The sequence below is a fragment of the Betta splendens genome, chromosome 8 (assembly GCF_900634795.4).
Source record: "Betta splendens chromosome 8, fBetSpl5.4, whole genome shotgun sequence".
NCBI lineage: Eukaryota > Metazoa > Chordata > Actinopteri > Anabantiformes > Osphronemidae > Betta > Betta splendens.
Genome location: NC_040888.2, coordinates 14,795,339 through 14,811,843, shown reverse-complemented (window position 1 = coordinate 14,811,843; position 16,505 = coordinate 14,795,339).

Below are 16,505 nucleotides of genomic sequence, written 5' to 3'. Positions count from 1 at the left end.
TGTGGTTTGGTTATGCAGCAGAAATGTGACGGTGGGTTAATTGAAAGCTGTTTTGCTCAGTTTTTAATGAGAAACATGGCCACAAGGAGTTGAATAGATGCATGAAGATGAGGGGGGTGGGGGGCTTGTTACCTTTCCAAAGAGCCCAAACATTTCCATATATAGTGGCTGGTCATATAATTAGACTATCCTCAAAAGTTTATTTATTTTACAAATTAAATTCAGAATGTGAAACTTGTGTATTATATTCATTCATAACACACCGATATATTTCAAACGTTTTATTCCTTTTGTGAATTGTGATGATTATAACTGATAAAAAGCCCAATTCAGTAGTAGTTTAAAAAGAACTGTAATAAACTAAAATAAACATTACATGGTACACATTACGGTGTAAACATGTGCGGCAGGTTTCTGATGGCTGACCTGACCTTGAAAGCTCTTGATAAGTTGCTACCACCACACCAGACCCCCACAAACACATTTATCATTGTGCGCAGAAGGTACAGTATTTCCCTCCTGCCTTACTAAGCAAAAATGTGCATGTGCTTTGGGAATTGGAATAGTGTTATAATTGAAGACATGGGATAAAAAGTCAGAAATAAGATAACAGTGCCTGAAATAAAAAGACCACATTTAATTTTCACATTACAGTTTTCAGTTTCAAATGAGACACACAGTCAGTCAGGCACACACAGCTTGTCGCACACACAAGTTTCATGTTATGAAATATTAGAATCTTAACCACGAGTGTCTGTTGCTCTCCTGTCTTAAACTTCCTACAGAATGGGTTCAGCTCCCTTCCCCCATTTGACTTTCAGCTCCTGGCTGCTCCTGGCAGTGCAAGTTGAGCGAGTGCACACATGCAAACACTACAATAAACCTGAGCTACACACCACTTTCAGTGAGATCACACTGGCTTCAGACCACTAAAGTCCTGCTTGACATTTGTTGCTCATTTGTGCAGAGTTAGAGCCACTTTTTCAGTTGGCTACTGTAACTCCCAGTTAGACATCCCATTTGCACATCGGTAGATTTGAGAATTTGATTTTTTTGAGTTTTTCCACAGGAGGTTTCTTATGCTACTTGAAGTACATGATGTTCCATCTTGATATACAGCACAGAGAATCAAGCTTTTGTTTCTTTGGTTTCTTTTTCAATCATATTTGTATTACTGGGTAGTGAGGAAGTAGACTCGGACTGTTTTATTTTATTTTGTTGTGTGTTGCTTACTCACTCACTTGATGTGTTTCCTACATGTTCATGCTCATATATGTTTTATACATAAGAAAGGGTTATTTCTGAAGAGGTAAGGTGATTTTTTCTAGCAGGTGGTTAATTGGTTGACATTTGATGCTAATGTAATTTAATGTGCATGCTTTTGTCTTTGTGGATTATGAATGAGAAGTCACAAGCCTGTTTTAGGAATAGACAGGGCAGGTTGTGCCTATTACACAGATTTTAAGCAGATGTTAAAGATGACAAAGAAAAGCAAATGAGAAAAAGGTTTGCATCACTCTCTGAGTTGCATCTTTTGTGCCTAATTACCCAGAAAGCTTTGAAGGTCACAATGCGTTTCCTCCTAGATTTTATATCCTACACTCTCAGGCTCCTCATATTCCTGAGAGGTCCTTACCAGGTGCATATAGTGTTGTCTATTGCACGTGAAACAGGCCAAAAAGGTTGAAATTTTGTAAACTGTTAGGGGCATGTTAGGTCAGTATAATACTGTGTAATACTGTATTGATAATGTTACAACACACATAAGGAATGAGGGCCTTTGGAGTGTGGAGGCCCATTTGACATTTTATGACAATGTGGTAGCCTCTGTCATCCACTACGCTGTGGTCTGCTAAGGAGCAGGCAGCTCTGCCCGGGACAGAAAAATGCTCAACAAGCTGGTGGGGGGCTCCTCCCTGAACCGCAGCTTTACCGTGGTGGAGGAGTTTGTGTGCCCGAATGATCCCGGGAGCTAGGTTGTCGGGGGCTAAATGCCCCTGGTAGGGTCTCCCAAGGCAAACAGGTCCTGGGCGACGGGCCAGACTAAGAGCGGTTCACAACCCCCCTATGAAAGACAAACCACCAAGGCCAGAGACGTCGCCTGGTATGGCGCAGCCGGGGCCCAACCCTGGAGCCAGGCCCGGGGTTGGGGCTCGTATGCGAGCGCCGGGTGGCCGAGCCTATTCCCACGGGGCCCGGCCGGGCACAGCCCGAAAGAGCGACGTGGGGCCGTCCTCAAGTGGACCCACCATCCGCAGGAGGAACCGTAGGGGGCCGGTGCAGAGTGGATTGGGCAGCAGTCGAAGGCGGGAGCCTGGGCGCCCCAATCCCTGGATAACCAATCTGGTTATTGGGACATGGAATGTCACGTCACTGGGGGGAAAGGAGCCTGAGCTTGTGCAGGAGGTCGAGCGGTACTGGCTAGAAATAGTCGGGCTCACCTCCACACACAGCCTGGGCTCTGGAACCCAACTCCTTGAGAGGGGCTGGACCCTTTTCTACTCTGGAGTTGCCTGCGGTGAGAGGCGGCGGGCTGGTGTGGGCTTGCTCATAGCTCCCCAGCTTAGTCGCCATGTGTTGGAGTTTTCCCCGGTGGACGAGAGGGTCGCTTCCCTGCGCCTTCGGGTGGGGGATAGGTCACTCACCGTCATTTGTGCTTACGGGCCAAATGGCAGTGTGGAGTACCCGGCCTTCTTGGCGTCCCTGGAGGGAGTGTTGGAAAGCGCTCCAACTGGGGACCCCATCGTTCTTCTGGGAGATTTCAATGCCCACGTAGGTAACGACAGTGATACCTGGAGAGGCGTGATTGGGAGGAACGGCCTCCCTGATCTGAACCCGAATGGTGTTATGTTATTGGACTTCTGTGCTAGGCACAGTTTGGCCATAACAAACACCATGTTCGAACATAAGGGTGTCCATCGGTGCACATGGCACCAGGACATCCTAGGCTGGAAGTCGATGATAGACTTTGTAGTCGTTTCACCTGACCTTCGGCCATATGTTTTGGACACTCGGGTGAAGAGAGGGGCTGAGCTGTTAACTGATCACCACCTGGTGGTGAGTAGGATCTGCTGGCAGAGAAGGAGGCTGGAACGACTTGGCAGGCCCAAACGTATTGTGAGGGTCTGTTGGGAACGCCTGGCTGAACCCTCTGTCAAACGGACCTTTAACTCACACCTCCGGGAGAGCTTCGACCAGATTCCGAGGGAGGTGGGAGACATAGAGTCCGAGTGGACCGTGTTCTCCGTCTTCATAGTCAACGCGGCCATTCGGAGCTGTGGACGCAGGGTCTCCGGTGCCTGTCTTGGTGGTAATCCCCGAACCCGGTGGTGGACGCCGAAGGTAAGGGACGCCATCAAGCTGAAGAAGGAGTCCTACCAGGTATGGTTGACCTGTGGGACTCCTGAGGCAGCTGATGGGTACCGGCAGGCCAAGCGTGCTGCAGCCCGTGCCGTTGCGGAGGCAAAAACTCGGGCTTGGGAGGAGTTCGGGGAGGCCATGGAGGAGGACTATCGCTGGGCCTCAAAGAGATTCTGGCAAACCGTCCGGCGCCTCAGGAGGGGGAAGCAGTTCTTTACCAACTCTGTTTTCAGTGGAGGTGGAGAGCTGTTGACCTCAACTGGGGATGTTATCGGACGGTGGAAGGAGTACTTTGAGGATCTCCTCAACCCCTCCGACATGCCTTCTGCTGAGGAAGCAGAGGCAGGGGACTCAGAGGCGGACTCGCCCATCACCCAGGCTGAGGTCACCGAGGTAGTTAGTAAGCTCCTCGGTGGCAGAGCAGCGGGGGTGGATGAGATCCGTCCTGAGTACCTCAAGTCTCTGGATGTTGTGGGGCTGTCTTGGGTGACACGCCTCTGCAACATCGCGTGGAGGAGGGGGACAGTTCCTCTGGACTGGACAACTGGGGTGGTTGTCCCTCTTTACAAAAAGGGGGACAGGAGAGTGTGTTCCAACTATAGGGGGATCACACTTCTCAGCCTCCCTGGGAAAGTCTATGCCAGGGTACTGGAGAGGAGAATTCGGCCGATAGTCGAACCTCGGATACAGGAGGAACAATGTGGTTTTCGGCCTGGTCGTGGAACGCTGGACCAGCTTTATACCCTCAGCAGGGTGCTTGAGGGTTTGTGGGAGTTTGCCCAACCAGTCTACATGTGCTTTGTGGATCTGGAGAAGGCATTCGACCGCGTCCCTCGTGACATCCTGTGGGGGGTGCTCCGGGAGTATGGAGTCCAGGGCCCTTTGCTAAGGGCTGTTCGGTCTCTGTACAACCGGAGCAGGAGCTTGGTTCGCATTGCCAGCAATAAGTCAGACCTGTTCCCGGTGCATGTTGGACTTCGGCAGGGCTGCCCTTTGTCACCGGTTCTGTTCATTATTTTTATGGACAGAATTTCTAGGCACAGCCAGGGGCCGGAGGGGGTCTGGTTTGGGGACCACAGGATAGCATCTCTGCTTTTTGCAGATGATGTTGTCCTGTTGGCTTAATCGGGCCAGGACCTCCAGCGTGCGCTGGGGCAGTTTGCAGCTGAGTGTGAAGCGGCTTGGATGAGAATCAGTTCCTCCAAATCTGAGGCCATGGTTCTCGACCGGAAAAAGGTGGTTTGCTCTCTCCAGGTTGGAGAAGAGTTCCTGCCTCAAGTGGAGGAGTTTTAGTATCTTGGGGTCTTGTTCACGAGTGAGGGAAGGAAGGAGCGTGAGTTTGACAGACGGATCGGTGCGGCGGCTGCAGTAATGCGGACGGTGTATCGGTCCGTCGTGGTGAAGAGGGAGCTGAGCCGAAAGGCAAAGCTCTCAATTTACCGGTTAATCTACGTTCCTACCCTCACCTATGGTCATGAGCTTTGGGTCATGACCGAAAGGGCAAGGTCACGGATACAAGCGGCTGAAATGAGCTTCCTCCTTCCTTAGAGATAAGGTGAGGAGCTCTGTCACCCAGGAGGAGCTCGGAGTAGAGTCGCTGCTCCTCCACATCGAGAGGAGCCAGCTGAGGTGGCTCGGGCATCTGGTTCGGATGCCTCCTGGACGCCTCCCTGGGGAGGTGTTCCGGGCATGTCCCACTGGTAGGAGGTCCCGAGGAAGACCCAGGACTCTCTGGAGAGACTACGTCTCTCGGCTGGCCTGGGAACGTCTTGGGGTCCCACCGGAAGAGCTGGAGGAAGTGTCCGGGGAGAGGGAAGTCTGGAACTCTCTGCTTAGACTGCTGCCCCCGCAACCCGGCCTCGGATAAGCGGATGAAAATGGATGGATGGATGGAAGCTGGTGGGGAAAGCCAACTCTGTCCTGGGATGTCCACTGGACTCTGTGGAGGAGGTGGGTGAGAGGAGGACGTTGCCCAAGCTGACATCCATAATGGACCATTCCTCTCACCCACTGCACCAGACTGTGGGAGCTCTGAGCAGCTCCTTCAGTGGCAGACTGATCCACCCACAGTGTAGGAAGCATTTTGGTCAGTTATGGTTTGGTTGGTTCAGCCTGTTTCCCCCACTGGACCACAGCCTGTTCTTCCCGGCTCTCCAGTCGGCGCAACTCCCACTCCCGCAGTACTGTTCAGCAGCACCAGAGTGGCTTCACCTCCATTGCTCGCCTCCAGCCATGTTTCATCTGATGAAGCTTCTTGACACCGCTGGCTCGGCAACTGATCCCCAGGCCTGGACGAATGCCCGTGGTGGTGGCACTTCTCCGGAAGATATCTGTACTTAGGGAGGCGTTGGACAATTCTGAATGCAGCCTGTCCCAGTCACAGCACCGCAGCCTGTCCCAGCACCGCAGCCGGCCGCTGCTCCCAGGTCTCAGCCCCGTCTGACCCCCGCTGCACCTGTCGTCCAGTCGTCAAGCTCTGGTGCAGCCACCTTGCCCAGCCCAAGCTCCGGTCCTGTCTGGCCAAGCTCATGCTCCAGCCCCAGCCCAGCCCCGGACCGTGCACACAACACATCTTCAGTCCCCGTTGGCCATGAAGAGTCCAGACCATTTCACGCCGGCCCAGGACCTCCTGTTCTCTGTTCTTCTGTGTACAGGTGCCTTCCCTGGAGTGCCTGGTGGTCCCCAGAGGAGTACTTTTTATTCTCGCTCTTGGGGGTCCAAGGGAGGCCACACCAACCCCCATCTTCAGGGGTCTGAAGATGACCGCAGCAGCCTTTGGGCACGGAGAGTGTCGATCTGGCTCAGCGGCTGCTGGGCAGGAACTCTCCTCGCCTCCACCCTCCTGGAGGGAGTATTTGGACTTTGTGTGTCCCCTGTCTTATAAAAACAACAACAACAACAACAACAACAACAACAACAACAACAACAACAACAACAACAACAACAACAACAACAATAATAATAATAATAATAACAATTATTATTATTATTATTATTATTATTATTATTATTATTATTATTATTATTATTATTATTATTATTTATTATTTATTTATTTTTTTTCTTGAAAATCCTGCACAATTTCTTTGCTGCTGTTCCAGTAACTGAATTTCCCCGCTGTGGCATCAATAAAGTTCATCTATCTATCTATACACAATACATGTGACTGTAAAAATACATCAAGCCCTGCAGGGCAAATACCAAAATGGTTTGATTGTAGTCAGTGTCATCCAAGCTTTATTGTGATGGATTACAGCTGTAGAGGAGGCAGTGGAATTTATTATTTGAACCCAATTTCAACATTATTGCTTAAGGTACAGTAACCATAATAAGAATTCATTATAATCTTTACTTTCAAGATTAAAAAATAAAACTAAATTTTGCATAAATTCAAAATAAAAACACATTCAACACCAAACCACACATTTAGTTGTGGTTGGCTCTTGCTGTGTTTCACTCCCACACTGACCTTCAAAACATGCTACTATGCTGTATGACTTAGTTTTAAGAAATCTGAATAAAGCTGGCAATAGGTGGCGCAATTCAATATGTAAAACAGAAGCTGTTGTTATTATCATACAAACACCTACATACAACAGTTAATTGATACCATCACACACACGCATAATTTGAGTATAATGTGACTTTAATTCCATGTGATTCGAATAGTTCGGTCAAGCTTGATCAGAAGTTTGAGGCAACATCATGAACCTGACATCCTCAGAAAACTTCAAAGCCTACACTACCACGTCCTGTGTTACCCAACCTTACTCCTCTTGGCCACTGTCTCTTCACCCTCGGCCCCGCCTCGTACATGCACGTGTGCTGTTCTCGCACATGTTTTATCCCCTCCCACCTCATCTTACGCTCCCTCCCCTTTTACACAACTCACTCTCATCACTAGTCTCTCTCTCTCTCTCTCTCTCTCTAACGGTGGCCCGGGAATCCAGGCGTTTGGAGGACGGGAACAGGACAGAACGCACACCCTCAGCACGCCCAGCACAGACATGTCAGACTCCGAGACTGCCGCTGCCCCCGCCGAGGTTCCCGTCCCTGCTGCTTGTGCCAACCTCAAGGCTGAACTGGACAAATGGTAGGTAATGTCCCCATGAAACATGCATGTCTCAATATGTGTCTTCTGCCTTTTGCACAAATGTCAGAAATTCATCATTAGCATTAACATCAACCTCACTGAGCATCAAAGGAGAATCTCACCGTCGCTGGTCTGTGAATGCGCTACACATTCTATTCTGGCTTAAAAAATTCCCGGGATTCGTAATTACTGAGACCCTGAAAGGAACCTGACCATAAGAGTCATTTGTGATGTGCTTAAGCGCAACCTAACAAGCTGTCTGATGGCTGCAAACCAGCCAAGTGTAAAGCAAGAATTACTAAATCTGAGCCACGTTAACATAGAAATAGCCTGACATGCAGAAAGGAAGGACAGTGTCATCCAAAATGCACCATTTTAAAATGGAGTCTTTATCCAAGGATGCAGTGGCAAGCGCCAAAAACCCATGGGCGAAAACGAATGTCGGAATGTAAGCAAATATAACAACGCAGCTGGATATAAGGGGAAAGGTTAAGAAAACTGGGGATGGCCTGTGAGTGCTGTAGAGGTTAATGATATGTGGCAGCAGAGTAATGTTTAAGACATGTTCACATGCATGGATGAAGACTGGGAATCTCTTTGCGTCACTAGCCTCCCTTTTCCCAGAATCACTTGCTAGCTTGCTCCAGTCATCCCTGCTGTTTTCTATTGACTCCTGTTGTTTCAACAGCTCAGTAATTTGTTTCTTGCCATTATGATGTTTTTGAGGAATTAATAGGTTTTTGATAAAGGGATCCAAGCCTTCTTAGCCAGACTGCTGGGCACTGATAAGGCAGTAGTGCCCATGTGAAGTCTTTAGATAAGCCAGCAGGTTCAGGCGTAGATGCACGACTAATGTTACAGCCAACCTCTTGCCCCTTTTTTATATCGGAGGAAACTTTTATACTTTTTCAAACTGAAGATAAATTGAAAATCTTGAAATTAATTACTATTACAATTTTATATTTATGAATATGAATCACTAGTTACTAATAAACCGTTGGTGTTAAGTGTCAAGACACTGGGACCTCTTATCAACGTCATACATACACATACATACACACAATACCATATTTATTGTGATAAGATAATGAAATAAAAAGTGTTTATTACAGTATCTGCAGTTTATGTTAAAACCTAAAGGCTTGACCTTGAAGGACTGAAGGTCAGTGGACTTAACATTAGCATCATGTTAGCTGTTAGCTGCGCCTCACACTTTGCGTTGCAGTGTATGTGTTACTGCAGAAAGTATTTTATTCTAAAAAAGAAGTTCTAAAACCCCAATATAATATAGGTTACTCTTGGTACTAAGGTAATGTGGACTATACAGACTTTTCATTTTACTCCAAATATTCCTCAGTTTCATTTTGCAGATTCGACATGGGTAATGAATACCAAACACCCAAGTATTTATAGACAGCAGGTTTTAAAAGTCATGCATAGAGGTGCGTAGGAGTGACTGTGTGTACTAGATACCATGACATGTTCCCTGACATAGATCACGTTACTGCTCCACTCGACACCTGCTTTTTTCAGATAGTCAAAAAAGTCACACAGTTGCACTTTCAGAGACCTACTGTACAAAGTAGCCCTGTTGGCTGTCAGTCTTTATCTTGTAGCAATCAAATGTTCGTATACTTGTTTGAAACAATGTGGAAATGTGAGAATTAAGCATTTATCCACAATTCTGGGAGAGAAGTTATTTGTTTTATTATCACTTTTGTTATACATTTGGTACGAAGAGTTACACAAGGTAAACGTAAGGCAGGTGAAGTGTAGCTACAGTGAATAACCTTTGCTTTGATTGAGTTGCCTAATTAATCTAATTAAGCATCACAACTAAAGTAAATGCCAGTGCCAAATCTTAAACTGCCATAAAATCTTATGTAAAGTTAAATGTATTTGCACAAACATTTTTTGCTGGTGGCCTGGACCTTGCCAGGAGAAATTGGTTTTCATTGTATGCTGTATTGATTTTTTCCTGATCAATTTGACCACCGTGCTTCGACATGAGATGAGTCAATCTGAGTTCACGTCGACTGGATTATTAAGGCATTCAACAAACCCACTCAGTCATGTTCTAAACCAGAAGTGGCATATATATATACAGACAATTTTGCACTCTCACAGCAGTTTATGATGTCCAGTTAACACGACTTCTGTTTTTAAGAGTGTGGCAGGACGCCAAAGCCGGGAATGAAACCCAGGACCTTCTTGTTGTGAGGCAACATTACATTGTGGTTCTCTCTCTTGTGGCTCAAACCATACGGATAAAATTAAGAAACATTTATTTTATTTTGTAGCTCCTTTTGTTGTAAGAAATAATGTCATGTTGTAAAGTAAACACTGTAACGTTTTAGTGGAAATATGAGGCAGAGCGCACTTTGCTACTTCATCTGCTCAGTTGATCAGTTTGGCATACTGTATTTGTCCCAGAGGACAGCCTGCAGCCGGCCTAGTCTAAATAATTCAGCCTTCTTTTCCTGATTGTGTTCAGGACACATGGACGATGTCACTGAAGCTGAGTGCTGATGTGTCACATCTGGACATGCTGACATCACAGCTTCCCTCTGATGTTACTCTAACTGTTCCTAAGTTGCAGATGATTGATGGACTCAAATTGGAACCAGTTATTTACTGTAGGTCTGTAGACCTGCAACCGGTTGCCATGACAACCCAGATATTCCCCATGACCCTGTAACACTGTAACCTGGCTATGTCTTGATTGCATGATAGCTGCAGTGTCGGTGCTGTCATGCTTGTCAAGGCTGTGTAGTGTTACCCTCTGAGGTTCAACTCTAGTGCGTTGATGTTAGATCAGTGCAGTGCATCAAACAGATGCTCTCACTGACTCCAACCCAGTAATAGAAACACATGCCGTGAAACAAACTTGTTGGCTCTCATTTCCTTAGGAACACAGTGTGTCAGTGTGATGCCTCAGCCAAAGGGCCCCACAATTGACTGCGGGGCCCCACTTTGTTAGAAAAAAAAGGATTTGGGGCCCCACTTCGATGGACACACACACACACAAGCACTGAGACATAATCTGCAGCAGCCAGCTGTGTGTTACATCACACAGCCCACTGCAACAGGATGAAGATGTGTGCAATGTAGCTGTACTTTACAGGATAAAAATGTCTATGACCTTTGATACTGATGCTGATATGACATTGTTTTTATACTTTCTTAATTTTGTCAACTTTAAAAAGTGTACAATGAAGTTATTAAAATCCATCAATAATAGAGTAGTGCTAACATTATTTGTAATGTCAAATTATTATACCACATAATTAATTATATACATTAGTATATTTGTAAAAACCAGACTTTGTCAAAAATCATGATTTTACGCAGTTAAGTCTGTTCATTGGTTTAGTGGAGAAGTACTACACATGTGGGAAAAAGATAAATTAGCCAGTCCTATCACACAAGTCTGTTCTAATTGTACTGTGGATAAAAAAAGAAATCAAACTTTTAAACACATAAAATTTTCAATGTTTCTGGTTTTGCAGAATTTAATCTCTATTATGACAGTGTTAATTGTTGTGTGTGTCAACTAAAACATGTACAGTAGCATCATTTATACAATTTTGATCAAAGATATAAGACGGCCTGCTTCTCTATTGAAGGCACTGGCCTCCTCCCTTCCCATCAGACGTGTCTTTCTGTCCCACGCTCATCCCTCTGCCCCTCCCTCTCCTCTCGCCCCATCACCCTGATGAGCTGTGACAGCAGGGGCTGCTGTGTTTGCTCCTGCACGGGAGCCTGAAATAATCTGTTAGCCTGCATTCTCACGTCCCTTCTGTCAGCTTTATCTTTTTTTTTGTTCTTTTTTAAGAATATTTTAAAATTGCTCTTATTTTATTTTCTTCTTCTGAAATCAGCACTTGAACAAGAATCTGCTTTGTCAATAGAATTATTTGGTCATGGTCGGTTCCACCGTAGATGACAAAGGTCACATACTATTCATGGGAGAACACATAATTTAAATACTTTCTCTGGCAAAATAAAACACCAATGTTTTAAATTATGATTTATCATAAGTGTGATCTGTTGCTTCTTGCAGTGTGGCAGAGAAGGGAGCCGAGGGCTGCAAAGATTTGATTGAAGCCTTTGCCGTTTGTATGAAAAGTGCAGCTGAAGGGACGTCATGAGGAGTCGCCGTCAGCCACCAATGTAGGTAATTTACATGACTGCTGAATCATTCACTCTCAGCGCTGTCGTTTTATACTGGGAAACTGACTTGATGTTTCTAGTGACACCTGTTCATTTCCTGCTGTGACAAGCTAAAATGCCTGCTGTGGGGAAGGCCAGTTCTTAAAGGTGCAGTGCTCCCAAATTACTAACCTCTCAGCAGATATGACATTATAAATGTCATGTGACACAATTTTTTTTGACTGAAATTTATTTTTTTACCGGAAATAAATAAAAACACAAAACAAAAACCTATACATTATAAAAGGTGTGGAAATAATCATGTTGATGATTAAAGGGATACTTCACTGCTGAAAAGCAGTTGTGTTATAAAAATTGAAGTTCTATTATATGAAGGTCTACTATTGAAGGTCTGTGTCCAGAGAAAGCAGGGAAAAGCAGCAGTATTACTGTATGTATCATGGCTAAAAATGGTCAAATTCTACACCCAAAATGCATTGCGCTCTGACGAATCTTCCAAGCTGCAGCAATTGGACCTTCCTGAATCTTCAACTGCCGGGTGTGTTACTCCTCCAGACAAACGTTCAGACATTGCGTTACGTTTTTAACAAAAGGTTATGTTTCACCAGTGTGTTTGAAAAGACATAATTTCTCAGTAATTTTGCACCCTTTTAATTGGAATAAAAGTAGACAGTTGTTTGAAAGCCACAGATTCCTGCTTTACCCAAACCTCTTTTCTTTTCTTCATCTGCTCTTAGTGGTTGGCAAAACAAGACAGTTGTCCCTTCCAGGAGTCTCTTAGACAGTACATGGCTGCCCAATATTATCTACAAAATGAAGTAGTATTATTGAATTAGTTTTAGAGTTGCTGCCAGCGAAACCAGGTTATTGTAGTTCCTCATCAGTAGTAGAAGTCTGTGCTGTACTCTGGCTCACACAAGTAACCACGAATATCAGACTGTGCTAACACACTGTAGAACTCGTTGTTTTCCAAATAATCCACAGCAAGACCTTCGGCCATTGAATATTAGTACTGTACATGTATGTGAGGACAAACAATGATGGAGGCCCCAGCCGAACTCCTGCCTGCTGGCTCCGCCCCTCTCAGCCTCTCGAATATAAATATATAATATAAATTGGTGGTGTTGCCACTGTATTTAACATATTGTATCTAGCATTAACATGCATGTCTTCCAGTTTGCACAGGTTTGCCGCTGTTTCCTTTTGGGCTTGAAAATATAAGCCCACTCTTTCTTTCTTCCATCCGTCTTCGTCTGTGTCCTCCGCCTGCTTGTTTGTTTGCTGGCCCGAGTCGCTGAGTCACGTGAGATCTCAAAGCGGGGGGGGGGGGGGGGGGGTTGCTGGGTCTGCTTCACTCTGGCAAACAGGCGCAGGCACGCCGCTTACACACAGGCACTTAGAGACGCACACACACGAGATATTCAGGTCGCCTCTGAAACAATGGCAGCAGTGCGGAGGAGTGAAAAATTCAACCAAGGTATCAATATATTTTTGTCGGGGCATCGATATTAACGACATTAGGATCGGTCTGCCCACCCCTACTGTGAGCCCGCAGAAAGTCGCCAGGGCATTTAAAACTGATGTAAAACACGTCAGATTTATGCAGAGGAATAAATAATCATTTCTCTGCGTGGAAATTACGGAGGAATCTGAGTTTCCCTTCATTCTTTATTACTACTTAACATGTTTTTGGTCAATCCCTATTGAAAATTGGTGAAGTGTTCCTTTAAGTTGCACATTCCATTACAATAGAGGGTCGTTTTTTTAGATGGATACCAGGTTTAACTAAAAAATCTATGTTGCATTTCTTATTCTCTTTTTAGGTCCTCCAAGTTCCCAGCATTCCCTTCTCCACAGCAGCACTAGACTGACTGATGACAGTGAGAAATATTGTGTGGATCCGGGCTGAGTTTGGGACCTGGTGGCAATAACCACACCCTCCCTTCCCCCTGATGCAGGTTTACCTAGTACCCCTCTCTTTTCCAAGTCCCCCTCTCCCTCAATGGCAGACATGCAGAGCACAGATTAGTAGGCAATTCCAGGAAGCTGATGGCCTGCAATGTTAATTGTCAACTTGACAGGAATATTATAAATGGAAATAAAGTGTGAAATAATTGGTATAAAAACAAATAGTCTATTTTGTTTGACAATTTGATGCATTGATGTAAATAAAGAAGAATGAAATGAACTCTGATCACTGAGGTCTGAGACTGAACCATTCAAATGTTCAAATTTTTAGTATTTCCAATTGATCATAATATTTTTCTGTAAATAGATACATACTGTATTCAGATTATCAACTAAATTCATTACATCACTATGTAATAGTCAGCAGATTTTACTTATCCTCTTTTTAATAATATGAATAATAATAGTAATAGTAAGTAAAAAGTAAAGTAATTTTACATTTGATTCATTTCAGAACAACAGGCAGAGTATATTAAAGACAAATGTATTAAAATCATATTGTGGTATTTTTTTATATTTTAGTTGCAGTATACAGTACAGTGAACGCAGTTACACCATCATAATAAGACATATGATAAATGTAGTGCTTTTTAGGCAAGCAGGTTCATGAACATAAGGCAAAGCAATCTTTTATGTATTTTATGCACATTACATGTTAGGCAGTCAATTAGAGGGATCCTTTGTGGTTGAGGTAAGCGTATCTGGCCACACACTCTCAGCTGTCTGTCTGTCTGTCTGTCTGTCTGTCTGTCTGTCTGTCTGTCTGTCTGTCTGTCTGTCTGTCTGTCTGTCTGTCTGTCTGTCTGTCTGTCTGTCTGTCTGTCTGTCTGTCTGTCTGTCCTAATCCATCTACAGGGGCGAAATACAAACTGTTTTAACTTAACACCCACACATTCCTGGATTAGACTGACCTCTACTTTCACTCAGAGTCTCACAGTCAGTGAGGATTATAGCCAATCCATATTTGTAACATGTACAAAGTCCAATATCATCATGTTATGAGTCATACAACCAATAAAAATTACAGGCAACATTTTGTAGAAAGACCCAGACACACCATTCACTGCCAGAGCGTAAATCATGCCTTCCATAAGAGTTAAGGAGGGAACACAGGATGCAGAGCAGTACATACTATCTGTTGGCACTTGGGTGGTGTAGTTGCAATGGAATGTTCTCCCTGTGTCAGCATGTGAAAGAATACACCATGTCAGCACACACTTACACGCACTCAGAGCAATACAGTATATTTCATCTAAGGCCAGATCTGAACTTTCATTAAGTCCACTCAGATGCCCCGTACAGTAACATTTCTACATGCTGTACAGTCAACCTACTGTGAGCCCGCAGAAAGTCGCCAGGGCATTTAAAACTGATGTAAAACACGTCACATTTATGCAGAGGAATAAATGATCATTTCTCTGCGTGGAAATTACGGAGTAATCTGAGTTCTTCATCCACTTACAGTAGATGTCACATATAATAACTGCATTTTCAACAATACAGGTGAAATACAGTAGCAGACGTAACATGTGTTATACAATAGTTGATGTACTCAGTGTCGAGCTATGCCACTCTGCATCTGACATACGATACACCCTGTCCAACCACTTCAGTTGGGCACCATCCACTAATAAGGCCACACTGTTTGTGTGTGCTCTGTAGTACACATCTGTGTATGTTAACAAAAAGACCTTTATTTTTTACATGCTGACACTGAAAGAACATTCCTGTCTACAGACCACATGCACACTTGTAACCTCCTAAATAACCACCGATACATGTGGTGGAGATAATAATAGTTTATTTATTTATAGGCCTTTCTCAACACTCAAGAAAAGGAAAAGAAAGGAAGAAAGTGAGTGTCCTCTCTATCAATATCAATTATCTTAGTAAACTGGCATTTTTATAGGATTTTAAATTGTAGTTATAACACCATTTAATGAATGTCTGCACAAGTTTACCGTTACACAACATTGCAAGCTACACTACCAGTCACACCTTTTTCTTTGTATTGAAGATGAAAAAAGTGTGAAATAATAAAATATGGTGACTAGTTACTTGGATGCTTTTTATCATTTAGGCACAACAGTCAACGACAGGACTCCATTGAGTAACAATCTGCTCTTCAAAACAAAAATTATTGTGCCCAACAGCGCCACCCTGTGGTAAAACATGTTCTCACGTTAATACGTTCTCGTTCTTTTTGACTCATGTTCCTGCGGAACATCAGGTAAATTTCATTTTATTTTGAATAAATATAAACCATCCATACGCAACAACCAAAAGGTAAATCAGGGCATATGTCGATGTGTCCGGAACCAAATCATATGATTCATTTGATATGGTTCCTGACATGATATGAAATGAGCTCCTCTGACTTTTCTCATTATTTAGCTTTGTTTTTCACACATGCATATACTTTATACCATGCATGAATATGAGTCACACTAATCCGACTGCATTAAGAGATTAAAATTAAGCAGGATTAATATTGGAGTGTTAACGACATACAAATACCACAATGTGAACCTTAATGTAAACCTTAATCACCGGATTCAGTGATGGAGCATCCAGTGCTTTTGCAAATAGTGTGTGTGTGTGTGTGTGTGTGTGTGTGTGTGTGTGTGTGTGTGTGTGTGTGTGTGTGTGTGTGTGTGTGTGTGTGTGTGTGTGTGTGTACGGGTACGGGTACTAAAATGCCATGGTTTCCTATAATATCAAATAGGTGAAATGAGGGACAAAGAACCATTAAATACATATAAAATAACAAAATAAGTATTATTTAATCAGCAGCAACAATTTCAACATATTTTATTTCAACAAAAGTGTTCAAATCAGTCATTGGCATGGGCATTTTCTGCAGCGTTGTGTTCACATGGTGTCTAATGAATGTTTGTTTTTTAATTCATTT